General features: G+C 49.2%; 1 protein-coding gene across 39 annotated transcripts in view; it reads right to left on the bottom strand.

Annotated features, from left to right (window-relative positions):
- The window catches only part of LOC102900020, a 369137-nt gene that overhangs the window by 196340 nt on the left and 153837 nt on the right, over nt 1-18960 (bottom strand). The window contains exon 4 of one of the 39 annotated variants that reach the window (XM_045049742.1): nt 17829-18749. The exons of the other annotated variants lie outside the window; for them this stretch is intronic. The gene's annotated coding sequence lies outside the window, so the exon portion shown is untranslated. Of the gene's footprint in view, nt 1-17828; nt 18750-18960 lie in introns of those variants that run through there. 39 annotated transcript variants of the gene reach the window in all.

The raw sequence follows: 18960 nt of genomic DNA, 5'->3' as shown, positions 1-18960 counted from the left end.
GGCTCAGTTGGTTGAGTGTCCGACTCTCGGTTTCAGCTCAGGTCACGATCTCACGTTTCGTGAGTTTCAGTCCCACATCAGGCCCTAAGCTGATAGCACGGAGCCTGCTTGGGTTTCTCTCTCTCTCTCTCTCTCTCTCTCTCTCTCTCTCTCTCTCTCTCTCTGCCCCTCCCCCACCTGTGCTGTCTCTGTCTCTCTCAAAATAAGTAAATAAATTAAAAAAAAATTTATAAACAAAAAACAAAAAAAAAAAAAACCCACCGAAGCCCAGATCCCTGCCAAGACCAATTAAATCCTAGTTTAGAAGGTATGGGGTGGGGAGCACAGGAATTGGATACTGATATTTCTTGCAAGCTCCTGGGTGACACTGGTGTGCAGACAGGGCTGAGGACTCCTGGGTGAGAGGTCTACACACCTTCCCAGAGCTCTGGCAGGAGGAACTGGGAATCAGGCGTGAGTACAAGAAAGAATGACTTGACTACTTGACCGGTTTCCCTAGCTGAGCCTTCCACGCACCTGCAACTGTATCCCGAAACAGGGTCTCTGTCAACTGTGCCCGTGGCCACGAGCTGCATGCCTGGCAGTGCCAACGGGGCAGGCTCACAGGCGCTTGGAGAGAATGACCACCACCTGCAAACCTAATCTCTCCCCAGTAGGGGCTGGAGACCTTGCAAAAGTCACTCGACACTCTGAGCGTGTTTTCTCACCTGCAAAATGAGAATCATCATGAAGCAAGGACGAAAGGGGATGTGGATGCTGAGAATTCACTAAGATGGAAAACAACAAAACCAGAAGAAGATACCACTTAAAGACAGTGTTATCTCTGCCAACCTGGAGTAGTTGGCTAGAGTGGTGGGTACAGCAGAGATGTGGGTTCAAGCCTGGCTTGACCTTCACTATGGAGTCAAGAAACCACTGGGCACACATGTCCTTGTTCTGCTGTCCACAGCACAGCAATGGCTCGTGTGCCCATTCCCTCATTCATCAAGCTTGTACTGGGCATCACCCACAAGGCTGTTAGATAAATCCAATGACATAATACATATGAACATGCTCTGGAATATTGCAACCTGCTCTACAAATGAGAGGCTATGTTCCTGTGTGCAATGATTAATCATGGACTCAGAGGCTCTCAGGGTCTACAGGGACCTCCCATCCCATCCCCTCTCAGTCCAGTGTGGTCTCTACATGGATCTCTCCAACGATGAGCCCCTGACTGCTGTTTGAGACCACTCAGTTCATCCATTAAGGCTCCGTTTCCTTTGCTCCGTTGATATGTCTGCCTGTTCTCCCCACTGCTCTCAATCTTAGTTCTGACTTTTGAGGCCACATAAGACATAACTGACTTACTCTCATCCTTCCTGCATTCCTGATTGGAGATGACCATCATGAAAGTCCACCTCAACCTCCCAACTCCTGTCCAGTCTTCTCCACATGAAGCTAAGGCAAACACTGAGTCCCCTGTCTCCGTCAGCTTGAGCTGCCACAACAAAATACTACAGACTGGGTGGCTTAACCAACAAATTCATTTTCTCATAGTTCTGGAAGCTGAAGTCCAAGATCAAAGTGTTGACAGGCTTAGGTTCTTCTGAAGCCTCTCTTTTTGGGTTGCACATGGCTACCATCCTGCCATGTCCTCCTACTAGGGGAGGAAATAGATATCAAGCTCTCTAACATCTCTCCTTACGCAGGGCACTAATCCTATCATGGGGCCCCACTGTCATGACCCATCTAAACCTAATCACCACCCAGGGAGCTCATCTCCATAAACCATCACCTCGAAGGTTAGGGCTTCACCATATGAATTTGGGCGGGGGGAGCGGGGACACAATTCAGTCCATAATACTTCCCCCCGTAAGGTTTTCTCGCTAAGCATTAGCAAATCTTATTCAGACACTGCGTACCCACAATGCCTACAAAGCATTTGTTATACGTGTGGAGAAAACAAATACGAATAACCTGCCCCCAAGACACTCTGGTCTAAAGAGGGTCACTACCTACATGTAAGAGGTTCCTGCACCCTAAGAAAGAATGGGCCATAAGCCAGGGATAGGAAGTTCACAGGAGAGTCAAAGAGGTCACAGCAAGAAGAAAACATAGCCCTGCCCTTTGATCAGCTTTTATTACAGAGGTGGTGACTCTGGAGCTGAAATCAGGAGACTCTTGTTCATTCACTACAGTGCCTTCTCTTGCTTACAAGGCTCCGAGCTCCGAGTGGCAGATGTAGCCATGAGCACGGCAAAAAGCCAGTAGCCTCTACAGAACTGGATTTTGTTTTCTGCTACAGGAGTGCGATCCTTAGAAGTGGGAGGGGTCACGCCAGACTTCTCTGCACCCTTCATCCCCAGCATAGTACCTCACCCTGAGTAGATGCTTAACGACAGGATCTCAAAAAACAACAAGTGAACACTGAGACCTCTCCAAAGACAGACTTTATCACCAGAGGTAATTTGCTAAAGGGTGGCCACGTGTCTTCCTAAATGCCAGAGGCCCACCCACTGATTATTAAGGAGAGCCAAGGGCTGCAGGAGAGAGCTGAGCCGTCAAAGCCACTATAACACTGTTCTTGTGCAGACAGGGGGCAACAGGACTGGCCTGGCCTTTTTTTTTTTTTTTTTTTTTACTGTTTATTTATCTTTGAGACAGAGAAAGAACACAAGCAGGGGAGGGGCGGAGAGAGACAGAGACACAGAATCTGAAACAGGCTCCAGGCTCCGAGCTGTCAGCACAGAGCCCGACGTGGGGCTCGAACCCACGGACTGCGAGATCATGACCTGAGCCGAAGTCGGATGCTCAACCGACTGAGCCACCCAAGGCACCCCTGGCCTGGCCTTTTGAAGACGACTCACCACCCAAAGTCCAGGTCTTGATGACAGGTTAAATCCTATAAAAATTGAAATTTGGTGGAAAAGCTGGGCGCTGTGTTGCTGCCCACTGAGCTACAGGTCTTGGGAGAGGGCTGGCGACCGGGCCCTGGTATTTCCTGGAAGTGCCTGGAGCATTTCCCAGCTTGCTAGATGAAGGCAACGGTGTGGAGGTCACAGAAACACCTGTTGCATCCTGTGAAACTGGGCTGCCCTGAGACCTTTCAAGTGGAAAGTGAGACAGAATACAGCTTAAGGTACGGATCGGCACTGTGGATCCTTGAGGAGCAGGATGTCCAAGGAAGCGTGCACTGCAGTCCTGAAAAGCAGATGTACAGGAACCAGGCTTGAACAAAGTGTAACTTATATTTGGGTTCCTGTCAATCTCCTCCAACACTGAGTGAGAGATTCTCGCTGTTCAGCCTTGGAAACACTTTTACCTTTCTTTATCAGGTGACTTTCCTGAAATCAAGCCTTACTGAGCTACGATTCTTACTCAAATGTATTTCCTATGCCAGGATCTCATTGACAAGAAACTTAAAAGGATTGCGTGCCAAAATCACCAGCACAACAGTTTATTTTCAGCATCCTTTTATACTAATATTTATGCGAACGGTAATTTAATGTTAAAATATTTTGCACTAAAATACCACATATTTTTAGTTCACATAGAACTGGGATGCTACAGTGTGGCTTCCCCTTGGTCATTTCAAACACTAAAGGGGCACCCGGATGGCTCAGTTGGTTAAGCGTCCGACTCTTGATTTTGGCTCAGGTCATGATCTCATGGTTCGTGGGTTCAAGCCCCACATCTGGCTGTGTAATGGCAGCACAGAGCTTGCTTGGGATTCTCTGTCTCCCTCACTCTCTGCCACTCTGCTGCTCTCTCGCACTCTCTCCTCTCTCTCAACAATAAATAAATACTAAAAATAAAAAAAAAAAAACACTGAAGACAGGGCGTCTATAGCCATTTGCCTGTATATCTATCTATGTTTACACTGCTCAGATCCACATACAATACATAAGGATTGGCACAACCATGACCAATGTCAGATTTGCCAAGCATTAGACTTTTTTAAATGTGTTTCTCAAAATCTCACACACACACACACACACACACACACACACACACACACAGTCCCCAACTTCCAATGGGTTGACTTATAATTTGTTTAATTTACAATGGTGTGAAAGCGATATGCATACACGAGGAAAGCGTACTTGGAATTTTGCGTGTGGATCTTCTTCCCATGCTAGGGACAGAAGGCATGATCCTCTCTCATGGTGCCGGGCAGCAGCTGTGGTTCCCAGCCAGACAGGGTCACGAGTGTCAGCAACCGATACACTGCCAACCATTCTGTTTGTCACTTTCAGTACAGTATTCAAGAAATTACGTGAGATATTCACCACTTTAATATAAAAAAAAAACCAAGCTTTCCATTGGATGATTTTGCCCAACTATAGGCTAATGTAAGTGTTCTGAGGACGTTTAAGGCAGGCTATGCTAGCTATGATTTTTGGTAGTAGGTGAATTACGTGCATTTTTGACTTAAAATATTTTCAACTTAACAATCGTTTAATCAGAATATAAGTGATATCCGTAAGTCGAGAAAGAGCTGTAGACACACACACACACACACACACACACACACACACACACACACACATCTATTTGCAAAACATCACAGAGTTTTGTCTTAACGTCTTTAGACAAAAAAGTCTCACAGTTCTATTCATGCTTGCCCTTTGGGTACAATGTGACAGGGAGGACCTGGAAAAAAAAAACAGTGAAAGGGGACTAGTAAGAATTTCTAGGGAATTATTAAGAATTTCAGTATAATGGTACTTGTGTCTTACCCGGGACATAGAATGGGCCCTTCAATGTAGTACATGTTTTAAAAGACTGAGATACTTTCTTATGTGATGGTCTTTTTAGTTATTTTCAATGTTTATTTTTGAGAGAGAGAGCACAAGCGGGGGAGGGCAGAGAGAGAGAGGGAGACACAGTATCCAAAGCAGGCTCCAGGCTCTGAGCTGTCAGCACAGAGCCCAACGTGGGGCTCGAACTCATGGACCGTGAAATCATGACCTGAGCCGAAGTCAGACGCTCAACCAACTGAGAGCCACCCAGGGGCCCCTGTTACGTGATGGTTTTATTGTAGCGAAAACAATTTCTGATCACAGACTTTCTGAAAATCTTGTCATTTCTTTTACCATACTTACTGGAAGATGATCTTTTTGTTGAAATACTGAACTTTTTCGTTTCTTTTCCATAGCCTTTGATTGAAAAAAATAGTTTCTACTAATGAAGTAAGCAGACATCTAATATTTTATATGCTTTTCAGCTGTGTAGTTTAATTTTGGGGTACTTCATTATTAGCTTATGTCATTGAAAGAGTGGTGATGTGTATGAATATTGGTTCAACCATATATTTATAATGTCTGAGAATATGTGGCTATAATGCCGTGGGAGAAAAAATTTGGCCGAGTTTACTTGCTTGCAAAAAACAAAAACCTAGTGCAAGAGCTTAACTAAGTGAATACTGAAATGAAGAGAACATCCTAGAATGGACATAGCTTCTGGTTCCTAGACGAACCTGGCTGTGGCTTTCAGGCTGCCATCCCACACCGAGCCCCTAAACCTCACTGGGTAGCTGGAAGGATCAACAGCATAAAGCTTGGGAGAGCTCAGCATTTTGCCCAGCATAGCGACGGTTGGATAAAGACATGTATATATTCTATTTTTACTGTTATCACCATCATTATAATGAGTACCGAGAGAAGCATCCATGGAAACACCATGCCAGAACAAGGCAAAGAATCCAGAATGCAGAAGTGGGACCAGCCTGTAGGAGCTACCAGAGCTCATGGGGCAGCCCAGTGAGCAGAAGGAAGCAAACAGAAACTGTTCTGGAGAATGAATCCAAAAGGAGGCAAGAGGCAGGGACCAGTTCTTGCAGGAGCTCATCCACTGAACACACCAGAGGCTACAGGGCACTTTTTTGTATCCGTTCCCTTCACTGATAAGTTGGAACAGTGTTACCTAGTAGTGGGGACATCACAGTAGTCAACTTGGAACGGCTCTCAGCACACAATGGACCTTCAAGAGGTGTCAACTTCTGTTCGTGTTTCTCCCTTCTTGAATCAAGGAGCATTGGCTCTAAAACAAGAAAACTAACCTATATGCAAACATAAATCCAAGTAAATGAAATTTTACATAAACTACTAAAGCCTAGTGATCATTAAAAAAAAAAAAATCCTGGGAGGAGCCGATCACGGTTCACTCACGAACTGGGTTTTGAGACATCAAGTACCACTTAACTAATCACTGTTCCTTAGAGGAGCAAATAGGATGACTGTCGCGTGTAATTTACATTCCCCTGGGGAGCCTAGAAGAATGTGCACTCAGGAATAAAGTTCTCCCTAAAGTTTTCAAGGATGAACGATGGCCGGCTTCCTCGGATAAAGGGAAGATGAGTCAGCTGGTTTCATCGTTAACCGGCGTGGACTGCAGGTCCCCCTGTGCGCCTCCAACCAACAGATTTGTTAAGGATCGGACGAGGAAAGCAGATGGTGGATTCAACACCGGGCGAGTGTTCGCTGGGTAAGACTTTTTGTGCGGCACTGCCTGGGTGCAGGAGTATGCAACAGGGATGGGGCTGGATGGAGGTCATCAAGACTAAACACACACGTGCACAAGCCACTTTTCCATGCTAATATCCAAACAGGCTCTTTCTTTAAAAAACAAGAGTCAAAGTAGCAGCTCCTACTTTCTCACACCTTCCAATTGCATTTCCCAGAAATATCTGTTCACAAGAAGTACTAACCCTTCTCAGAATTTCTCCATGTGTCGATAAAAACACATTTGCACATTTTGCTCCGTCTCGTTTTACAAAAGTGGGCTGGTTCTATGCAAAAAGTACGACTCATCTTCAATTAATTGATTATGGACACCTCTCTAAATTCGTATATATCGATTTATGTTATTTGTATTTAAATTCTTATTTTTTTTTTAATTTTTCACTTCCGAGTGCCCAAAAGTGTTGGCACACTGCCAAAAAGCGTTTACAGATTCAATGAATTCCCATAGTCTTGCAATTTCTCAGTATTGACGTCTTGTGTAACCACAGCACAATTACCAAGTTGTACCAGGAAATTAAGATTAATATAATACGACTGCTTAGTCCAAAGATTTACTGAGATTTTACCAAAGGTGTCTTTTCCAATTCAAAATCCAATCCGGGGTCCCCTAATGCACTCACCTGCCCCATCCCTTAGTCTCCTTTAATCTGGAACCATTCCTCAGTCTTGCTTTGTCTTCCATTTTTGAAAAGTACTGACCAGTTATTTTGTCGAATGTCCCTCAATTTGGTTTTCTCTCACTATTCCTCATTGTTAATTTCAGCGTTTGTGGTTCTGGCAAGAATTCCACGGAACCAGTGGCTGACTCAACAGTTGGGGTAGGGATGGCACAAGAGGGGACTAGCATATCCTGTAGTGCCAGAAAGCAAGGCAGTCCTCAAAACATGTGGAGGAAATGTCGACAGGACACAACGCTCAACCTGAAAGGCCCCCGTGGCCAGATCTAGAAAAATTTGAGCAAAAAATAACTGCACTTATCAATAATACCCATATAGTAAAAATGCATGGGCTCATACCAATACAAATCATTAAATTTCTTTGAGTGGAAAAGTAAGCTCTTCCTTACGTTAGAATCCCAACTGATAAGTATAGAAATAATGACGAAATGGACAACCACTGTTTGGCAAGTACCAACAGTTGAATAGTTTCAAGCAGATAATCAATGATGGGTGCTAAAATTAGGTAGGTACAAGCAAGATAAGAAACCCAATGTTTACATAATTTCAAAGTATCTCCTGACAAGATACTTAAAAATAGTAACTTTATAGTGGAGAAAACTGGCCAACACCGCCTTCATCCAGGGATCAAGGTCAATATAATCAGTAAAGGGACAAGCCAACAGACAAGTGCTTCCTGATTTGATGCACTGAGGAGGGCACATCTCACTCTTCTTAGTGACTGTTGAGTAGGACATTGTCAATCATTGTCAATCAGTCTTCCAGGGTCTGCTATTTTATCAATGCTGTAAAATGAGTATCTTTTGCAACTTGTCTTACTATTTCTAGAAGACAGACTGACTCATCAGAAGCGCACACACTCTAAACCTTAAGAGGCCCCTTAAGGGCCTGCCAAAGCTTCCTTCAACAAACTCAGTCTGATTCATCACCGCCTTGGCCCCCCAGCGGTGCATGAGAGTACCCACTTTCCCTTGCCAACATCCATCGCTACAGTCCGCCGGAATGTCCAACGCAGGAGCTAAGGAAACCAGCTATGGCTGTGCCAGCACCAGGGCAGATGCTGTGAGCAGGAGCCACAAGAACAAGGAACGTGGGTCCATCTGTTCGTTGGAGACCTTTTCAGAAGTTTCAGAAGGTCAGGGCTCCAGCCAAACAGCAGTCAACAGCATGCACGTGTGCTACAAAAGACTCCCGGGAAAAAGACTCCCACAAATGTGCAGGGTGCCATATTCACTTGCTATTTGGGAAGGACTCAACAATTTGCATGTGTACCAGTCATCACTGGGCCTCAGCTCCAGATGTCAAGGTAACAAATCTCAGACAATACCAATGCAGGAATGAAGTTTCCCAATCACACTTGCTAATAATGACTACTAACCTTTGTGTTGTGTTTTACAACCCGCTTCATGTCACCTTATGTAACGTTTCATAACAACTTCGAGAAAAGCATTACTACCTGTACAAACAGCAGAAACTCAGTGAGGGGAAGTAACTCACTCTGGAAGCCTCGTGCAGAGTTCATCTGGAGAGCAGTGGCTCTGCTGGCCTGGGTCTCTCCCTCAGGCCTGGACCTTCCTGGTCCAAAGGGCACACACACATTGTCTCATTTCCTCTCCACTGCCACCTGACGAGGCAGGCACCATTATCAATAAGCTTCATTTTGCAAAAAGGAAGAACTGGGCTTTTGCCCAAGTCCTTGCTAGCAGTAAGGGACAGGCTAAGGGCTCCCACTGTGTTATGTGACCTCCAGGCCCATGGTCCGGTGACGGCACTGCTGGGGCTCTTGTCTAGGATCACGGAGACCTTGCTTCCTGCCGACTGTGTCCGGGGCAGTGGGCAGTGAGGGCAGAAGGAGAGCTTCTCATCCTGCCTCCCCCCAACCTCCTTTGAGATGGAGAGAGGGAGAGGAAGGGGAAGAAGCTCTGGCAGCTGGGCCAAAGCCCTCCCTTCTCCACTACCCGATAAACCCAATAAATTCTCAGTCACTGATCACCTGCTATATACAAGCTGGCTGGATGCCACGGACCTGCTTTACGAGCTGGCCTAGAGCAAGACACTCCACGCATAAAGAAACAAAACGGCGGTTCAATACCGACAATGACATCATGAGGGGGAGACGAGACCCACGACTGGATGACACATAAAGGGGCTGAGAAAGGCAGGGCCCAGCAAGGCCTCGGAGCAGGTGGTGCCTACAGCGACCGCCAGAAGCCAGAACGAAGTATCTGCCCCTCACGACTCTCCCACCCTGCTGGGGCAGGCCCAAAGGAGCCACGGCTGCAGGGCAGCAGGGAGGGAGCGGTGGTCAGAAGGGGAAACTGTCGGCAGCTGCTAACAACTCCCCGGGGCAGGCATCATCCCCATGTCCCAGATGTGGAAAGTGAGGCTCAGAGAGGGTAATGAACTTGCCTAAGGCACCCGGCTACTGATGATAAAACGAAATGAAATAAAAAGTGATGAAAAACACCAAGATAAAAGCCAGGTGGAGCTGGAACTGAAGTCAGGGTCTATCTGCCCTGCTGGGATTCAGGTTTCTTCTGTAATTCACAAGAGCCAAGGGCATCGGATTGTGTAATAAAATCCAGAAGATGGGCCCTGCTATGGACTGAATTGTGTCTCCCCAAAAATGCTTATGTTGAAGTGCCATTCACCAATGTGACTGTATTTGGAGAAAAGGCCTTCGCGGAGGTAATGAGGAATAAATGATGTCATAAAGGTGGAGCCTGGCTCCAAAAGGATGAATGTACTTATAAGAGACACCATACAGCCTGTGTTCTCTCTCTCCCTCTCTCTCTCTCTCTTGCTCGCTTTCTCTACGAGGACACAGCAGGAAGGTACCCATCCACCTGCCAGGAACGGATACTTCACCAGAAATTGAATCAGTCACACCTTGATGTTGGGATCCCTAGTCTCAGAACTGTGTGAAAATTAGTTCCCTATTTAAGCCACCCAGTCTACATACGGTATTTTGTTAAGGCAGCCCAAGTTGACTGTGACTGGGCCAATCTATAAGTCAGACCAGTGGCCTGATGAGTGTGTGTGTGTGTGTGTGTGTGTGTGTTTTGAGTATGTTCTCAACACTCATGTTTGAGCACAGCCCCCAAATTCTGCATAAGTATTTTTTTTTTCATTTATACACATAAATGTCTGGATACTATGGAGCTTACAAAAATGAAGACGTTTTCGGGGCGCCTGGGTGGCTCAGTCGGTTAAGCATCCGACTTCAGCTCAGGTCATGATCTCACGGTTCGTGGGTTCGAGCCCTGCATCGGGCTCTGTGCTGACAGCTCAGAGCCTGGAGCCTGCTTTGGATTCACGCTCAGAGACTCATGCTCTCAGTCTCTCAGAAATGAACAAACGTTAAAAAGAAATTAAGATATTTTCTAAAAAAGGAATAAAACAAACAAAAATAGAAGCTATAACGTTTTCTTCGTATACCCTGTTTGGGGCTGAACTGTGTCCCCAGAAAGATATATTGGAGTCCTACCTCCCGGTACCTGTGAATGTGACCTCATTTGGAAATAGGGTCTTTGCAGAAGTAATCAAGTTAAGGTGAGGTCATCTGCGATTAGGATGGACCTGATCCTTTTAAGAAAAGGGAAATTTGAACACAGACACACCAGAGAGAAGCCCAAATGAGGACAGAGGCAGAGGCAAGGGGAGGTGCAGCTACAAACCAACGATGGCCAATGACTGGCAGACATCACCACACGCTAGGGGGAGAGGAAGCGTTCTTCCCTAGAACCTTCAGAGGGAACACGGTCCTGCCACCATCTTGCCTCCTGGCTTCTGATCTGCACAACTGTCTGAGAACACGTTTCTCCTGTTTTGAGCCACCTTGTTGGTGGTACTTCGTTACAGCCGCCCTGGCAAACTAATACGCACCCCCGATAAATCCACACAGCCCATTCGGGAAGGTCCCGAATGAGGAAGGTAACGTGCAAAGCGACGCCAGGAAAATGGAATGCATGTACGAAGAAGGCTGGTTTTGGACACAGATGACCGTCATAATGATCGCTATCAATCAGAAAGACCGAGGAATATCATGATTTATCATCCACCACACTGCACCCCAAGGAACATACGGGTTCGGCGGTGGAGTGACGAAAGGGTTGTCGCCATGCCCTGTAAGGAGGGCGAGTTCAGTCGATGGTGCTGGGGCAGGGGGCAAGGGGAAAATCCTGGGAGGAGGGCTGTTCTGGCACAAAGGCGACACTCTTCAGTGAGTGGCCGTGGGGGCGGGGGGTGCAGGGTTGCAGGAAGTGTGCCAGAAGCGGCCTCCTGTGGGGTATCGGCAGGGAGGAAACCCCCTGGCAAGCACCGGCCCATGTGCCCTCCCCACGCTGGCCTCACTTTCCCGTCAGCGCTGCCCTGGTTCATTTTGACAAGGCTGTTTCCACCCTGCAGGGGGGACACGCCTCTGCGGACACAGAGGAGCCCGGCCCACCCCGGGGACCAGGGCTCATTGTGGAAAACCCAGAGCATCGCCGCCCGCCCTGCTCAGTGGGCTGTGAACCAGGGGCTGCCGGCGGGCCCCCCCCCCCGCCGCCCGCCCGCCGCCCCGGGAGTGCCCGTGGCCGTGGGAGGCAGCAGGAGGTGAGGACGGCCAGCAGTGAGTGGAAGCTGCAGGCCAGCAGGCCTTCCAGGAAGGGCTTGCAGGTGGGTGGTGGGGCCCCTGGGTCACAAGTTTGGACACCCGCTTCGAGCTCAGCTGAGCGAAGAAGACAGGGGTGGGAAATACGGACAGGCGCCCTGCGTGTTAATCAGGGTCCCATCTGGGACGAGGAAGCACACCAGTCGCCTCAACAGGCACAATTTCAGACAAAGAGCCGTTTACTGAACAGGCAGGAGGAGGACCCCAACGCAGCCCGCCCCCTCAGGGATGGGGCGTGAGAGTGGGGTTCTGAGAAGTCTGGCGGGGCCTGTGGGGGTCCTGGCTGGGGTGTCATCTCCTAGAACAGCCAGTGAGGCTGGTGCCCAGAGTGCGGGACCAAAAAAACATGCTTGCAAACTGGAAGCCACTGTTGGCACGGGACCACATGCTGCTGCCAAGGGGAGGAAGTGTTGCCGCGGTGACCATGTCAGGAACAGGGGGCAGATGGCACCCTCCTCCCTCCCAGGCCTGCAGTCCCCTCGGAGCCATCAGATCTGGCCACACTGGGCCAGCGGTCCTCCCGGGCCGGAACCAGAAACCGCGGGCTGGCCACCACTCCCTTTATGCTGGGCATGCACGGGGGCAAGAGCCAAAAAGTTTACAAACAACTAGTCAGGCACAGACCCGAGCTGGACAGCCCGGCCCGTACGTCACACCAGGTGTCCCAGTTCCTCATCGGCCCTGTGTGCCTCCCAGTTCCCCACCAATCCCTGCTGCCTGCCCACCAGGCCCACATCACTCCCTCACGCTGCCTGCCTGGCCCTGGAGATAAATGAGTTCGAGACACCTGGCAGAAAAGGAAACCGGGGGGGGGGGGGGGCATCCCACAGTGTATGTGAATGCCTTCATGCCCATTTGGCGAGCATCAAGTTCCAAGAAGTCAGGGGCATGTGTTTGTCCACGGCTTTATTTTCCCAACAAACTCAGGAGCTGAATGGATGAAGCCTCTCCTTCACTTCGGGGGCTGTGTGAGTCACAACTGAGATGACACAGGGCTTCCCTCAAAGGTTTGGTCTACTTGGAAGATGTGGAAAAGAAAGGAAGAAAGGAAGGAGGGAAGGAAGGAGGAAAGGAAAGAAAAAAAGGAAAGGAAAGGAAAGGAAAGGAAAGGAAAGGAAAGGAAAGGAAAGGAGGAGGGAAAGGGAGGGAGGGAGGAAGGAAAAAAGAAGAAAGGGAGGGAGGGAGGGAGAAAGAGAGAGGAAGGCAGAGAGAGACAGGAAGGAAGGAAGGAGGAAAGGAAAGAAAAAAGGAAGGGAAGGGGAGGGGAGGGGAGGGAAGGGAAAGGAAAGGAAAGGAAAGGAAAGGAAAGGAAAGGAAAGGAAAGGAAAGGAAAGGAGGAAGGAAAAAAGAAGAAAGAGAGGGAGGAAGGGAGAGAGAGGAAAGCAGAGAGAGACAGGAAGGAAGGAAGGAAGGAAGGAAGGAAGGAAGGAAGGAAGGGAGAGAGGGAGGGGCACATTCTAATGGGGTAAGCCAGTGGGGCTCAGGAGTGTGGAAAGAGAGGCCAAGCAGTAGGGGTGACATGGAAAAAAGCTTCCTGCAGGACAGGAAGGCCAAGAGACCATGAAAGGCACACAGGCCCAGAAAGAGCTATGCAAAGGCCAGTGTGCCTGTGATAGCTTCCTGGTCTACAAGCATTCTGGGCAGTACACATTTCTGAGCCTCTGTCCCACTGTGTCTGGCTCACCTTCACTTCTGCTCATGAGACCACACTGCTCACAGGGAAAAGTCCAGTGTTCTCAGCCACGGCTTTCTGCCCACGTGGACTTTTGGACCTCACCATTCATCGCCACCCCCTGCCAACCAATGTGGCTGAAAAAAAAACAAGTCTGTTCAACAGTGCGTGAGTTAGAGCTGGGACATCAGTATGAATTCAGTTAGCCTCATATAGATCCAGAGGGATACTCATGCAAATATTTATGCACATGTGGGTATATGTAAGTTAGTACACACACACACACACACACACACACACACACACACACACACATTTTTTTTCTAATTTTATTTCTTTATTTTGAGAGAGAGAGCATGAGCAGAGGAGGGGCAGAGAGAGAGAGAGGGAAGGAGGGAAGGAGGGAGGGAGGGAGAGAGAGAGAGAGGGAGAGAGAGGGAGAGAGAGGGAGAGAGAGGCAGAGGGAGAGAGAGGGAGAGAGAAAATCCAAACCCGGTTCAATGCCATCAGCACAGAGCTCGACGTGGGGTTTAAACTCACGAACCATGAGATCAGGACCTGAGCCAAAATCAAGAGTGGGACACTTAATGGACTGAACCACCCAGGTGACCCTACACACATATATTTCATCGCTATCCCTGAGAAGGCCTAGGAGCAGTGACACCCCAGTAGCAATGAGCACATCTAGTACCTGCGCCTTGGTTTCTAATCTCATTCTCTGACAAAAGAAACCAGGGGAAATTTCCTCGGGGAAATGGCTGATTCTACGTCTGGGGCAGGAAATCCAGAGGTAGTGCCAGAAAGTAAGGAAATGCTCAAAAACAAGCAAACCAACAAAAACTGCCACAATAATGGGAGGTGTGTGAAACTAATGGCGGAGGGGGTGTGTCAGAAGGACAAGGCAGCCAACCGGAAGGGCTCCCAGGGGCCAAGGCTGGAAAAACACGAGCAACGCAACAAATGAAGTCCTACTGGACTCTAATCCAAAGTATATAATAAATATAATACACATCTGTGATGCCACACTGATGTATGTAGACACATACACACACATAGACACAGACACAGACATGGGGGCTGGGAGACAAATCTCCTACGGAGAAGGATTCCAAGTAGTCGCCGTAGATACTCCACCACGAAGAGGTAGAATAATCTCCCACTCCCTAAGTGTGGGCTATATATAGTGACATCTGTCCGCTTGGGGGTGGGGGGGGGGACAGTGGGAGAGGGAGAATATTTTACAATGGAGAAATCTGACAAATGGTGGTCAAGGTTAACATTGACGGTGATTACTCAGGTGGTAGCATACAGCCTTGAAATGATGTGATGAAAATAGCACTCTGCCCCCGGGGTCTTCCTTCCCAAAGCCATTATCCCAGTCTACTGCTGAGAAAAACATCAGGCGAATCCTAACTGAGGGACAATCTACAAAGTACCTGGCCAGCACGCTTCAAAACTGTCAAGGTCATCAAAAATAAGGGAAGTCTGAGAAACTGTCACAGCCAAGAGGAACCTAAAGAAACATAGCAACTAGATGTAATATAGTATACCGGATGGGATCCTTAGAAGTAAAAGGACATCAGGTAAAAACTGAGGCAATCTAAAAAGTATAAATGATAGTTAACTATAATGCATCGATATTGGTCATTAATTGTAACAAATGTGCCACAGTAACGTAAAAGGTTCATACCAGGGAAAACTGACTGTGGGGTATATGAGACCATCCAGAAAGGCTGTCACAGTTTTCTGGCAAAACGTACAACTGTTCTAAAAATAAAGTCTGTTAAAAAAAAATGTGTGTGAAGGATAGGCACGGGGGAGTGGACGCACAGGGGGTATAGGTAAAAAATTATGACATCTGGAATATTTCCCTGCATTTCTGCTCCCGTGATGACCGTCTTCCAGGGCTCCCATTCAACTCTGGAAAACGTTATCAGCCTGGAAGGGAACTGGTGTGAACGTGGACCGTGTAAGCTGGGAGGAACTCTGGCAGCCAGCCAGTCGCTGCTTTCACTTATCACTGGAGACCATCGGGCTCCGAAGGCCCGTAGCAAATGGCCAATGAACCCTTCAGCTCAGTGGCCAGGGGCAGAGCGTCTCAGGCGTCTTTGAGGAGCCAGGCAACAATGTCATTTGGTCCTCAGAACAGCTCACTCTGCAGGGGAGGAAACTGAGGCTCAGAAGCATCCAAGAGCCCTCTTCCCAGCGGTGAAGCAGAGACCAGGGCTCACGTCTCCTTCCTGGGACCCTTCCCATACCCCTCCCCCACATGGCCAGTTACGGTCTCAAGTGCCCCCCGGTCCACCAGGGAAGAAGCAAGATCAGAGAGGATGGCGCTTAAATTATCTTTTTTCCTCTTATTATTACGTTTTTTACTTTTTTTTTTTTTTAACATTTATTCATTTTTGAGAGAGCGGGTGGGGGAGGGACAGAGAGAGGGGCGGAACACAGAATCTAAAGCAGGCTCCAGGCTCCGAGCTGTCAGCACAGAGCCTGACAAGGGGCTCGAACTCAAGGACCATGAGATCATGACCTGAGCCGAAGTTGGCCATTCAACCGACTGAGCCACCCAGGCACCCCTTCGTATTTTTATTTGTATGAAACTTCTCCTTAACGCATCTCATTTCCCACAGGCTTGAAGCCAGGGTGCCTCAGCTCTGCAACAGCAGAAAAATGGCCATATGAGTCCTTGAGGCTGAACGCTGTCCGAAGCTAGAGCAGATCAATTCTCTACTTTAATAAAGGTTTCATCTTTGCAGGAGGATAAAAGGAACCCCGCAGGCCAGCTTGCATCTACCCCATGGATGGGTGTTTTCTTCCCAAAGGCACCTGCTACAACCGATTCTGCAAGAGTGACACAACTGGAGGAAAAATGGCTGGAGCAGAAGAATGAGGATTCCCAGTAGGCTGGTCATTACTCAGTGGCAACAGGGACCCAGAATGCAGCAGCACAGGACTTCTGGAACCACCCGCATCTCAGAGGAGCCAGGCCACAAGACAGCTGTGTGCCATGTGGGGCTCTGTCACTTATTTCATTACAAACCGAGGAGAAAACCCACCGGAGCCAGTCCCCCGGACAAACCCGGATCCCAGAGGAGCAGGGCAGGAAGGGTTTCTCACTGGAGAGAATCTGGCGCCCAAGCTGGAAAGCATCCGGGAGGAACAGGGGCCGTCCGGGGTGAGAGGCACCAAGAGACCCACTGGGATGGACCGACCCAGGATGTGGAGCCCTTACTTCGATTCAGCTAACGGTTCTCTCGTTAGTAAAAGCTCCTGGATATCAGTCTCAAGTTAGAAAATAAAAAGAGCTTGAGATGATGCAAAAGCACATAGTACTAATCTGTGCGTCACACACATTCCATGGGAAGATGCCTTCATTTGCCGTCCAGGGTGTGTTACTGAACCTCCACCCCCTCACACGTTCTGAAAAATGAGATAATACATGGAAAGTGTTGGGAACGCTATGAATAATACATGCGTGTTACTACTGTATTACTGGTGTTCGTGCCCCACCCAACACCACTACTACTCCCCTGAAGGCAGCACCCTGTTAGCGGTGCCTAATCGCAACTAGTAGGACCCCCAGTGCTCAGCCGCGTCGGGAGGAAGCAGACGGGCGGGCTGCGAAAAGGCACACGCGACTGACGTGAGCAGCTCCTGTGACACAGGGAGCGGATCTGAGACGCGAGGCAGCCCCGTGGGTCACAAAGAGCAAGACCGGGACTCCAGGGCTGCCCCGACTCCCAGGCGCCTGATGCCATGACCACGGGAGTGTTCGGTAAAGAGCGGATCTTGTGCGAGCAAGAAAGACACAAAGTGAGAACTGTCAGCGGGGCGGGGCTGAGGGAAACCCTGCGCCAGGACAGACAGAACAGAGAATAGCTCTTATGGTCGCTCCACTGGGCACCTCATTTAAATATTTTTTTTATGTTTACTTATTTTTGAGAGAGACAGAGACAGAGCACAAGCAGGGGAGGGGCGGAGGGAGAGGGAGACACGGAATCCCAAGCGGGCTCCAGGCCCCAAGCTGGCAGCACAGAGCCCGACGCAGGGCTCGAACTCACGGACCGTGAGATCATGACCTGAGCTGAAGTCGGACGCTTAACGGGCTGAGCCACCCAGGCACACCAACCGGACACCTTACTTTAAAGATGGGACTGTGAAGTTTCAAAATTGTCGGCCAGGACCCGACACGTAAAGAGGAGCTTTGGGGCCAAGGCAATCAAACCTCCCTACAGCCTGTGGCCTGTGGCCCAAGACGTGCGTCCGCCATGCATCTTAGACTGCTCGGGCTGCGTAACTAAACTCCAGAGGCCACGTGGCTTGCACAGCAGACATTTATTTTCTCGCAGCTCTGGAGGCAAGAAGTCTGAGGCCAAGGTTCTGGCCCCTTCGGTCTCTGGTGAGAGATCTCTTCTCTGCAGACAGACAGCCACCTTCTTGCTACGTCCTCACACGAGAGACGAGGTGCGGCTCTCCCACGAGCTCTGCCGCCTCTCTTCTTAGAAAGACACTAAGCCAATCAGATCAGGGCCTCACCCTCGAGTAAGCTTCCGTACTCCCTGCGCTCAAATACAGCCACACTGAGGGTGGGGTAGAGAGCGTACATTTAGTCCATAACACTACACAAATACAGTTGTTTGAATGCTGTCTCCCCCAGTATGTTTATCCACTGTTGTCTCCGCAGAGCTGGGGCACCACCCAGCTCACGGTGGGGATGCAGACCAGGGTAGGAGGACCGGGAGGAGTGGCTGTATCCTGCCAGGGCCACCACAGCAGGTGCTGGGGAGGGGGACTCGGAGAGGGAGCCCTCCACCCGGGCAGCAGCCACAGAGCAGCCCCGTGATCCCCTCATCCCTTTCCCCCAAGAGGCACTGGGGAGAGAAAGACCCTCATCTTCAGAAGAAAAATCTGGGAGACGGGGAAAGGAAGACGGCAGAGAAAAATCACGGGAGAGGGGCACACGGACACACAGATGCGGAGGTGAGGGACCGCAAAGAGACAGTCCAGACAGGCTGCAGATCAGATTCGGATTCGGAAGATGCACGTTCGAACTTGAGATGCAGCAGGCAGCAGGGAGGCCTCACCAACACCACCTCTCTGAGTCTGCAGTCCACTCATCTGTGAAATACGGCGTCCCGGTCTGCTCAGCCTGCTCTCACAGGATGCCACTCACAGCGGGTGGCTTAGATGACAGACATTCATCTCTCCCGGTCCTGGTGGCTGGCAGATTTCAGGTCCTGGTGTGCAAAAGACAGTCTTCCGGTTTGTGGCCTTACACTGCAGAGAGTGGAGAGAAGCTTCTCTCTCTCTCTCTCTCTCTCTCTCTCTCTCTCTCTCTCTCTCTCTGGTCCTTTTATAAGAACACTAATCGCATCGTGAGGGCTCCACCCTCATGACCTCATCACCTCCCAGAGGCCCCACCTCCTGAGGCCATTGCATTCGGGATTA

This window comes from Felis catus, chromosome F2 (genome assembly GCF_018350175.1).
Source record: "Felis catus isolate Fca126 chromosome F2, F.catus_Fca126_mat1.0, whole genome shotgun sequence".
In the NCBI taxonomy this organism is placed as follows: domain Eukaryota; kingdom Metazoa; phylum Chordata; class Mammalia; order Carnivora; family Felidae; genus Felis; species Felis catus.
Note: the sequence above shows the minus strand (reverse complement) of the source record. Positions and strands in the feature narration are given on the sequence as shown.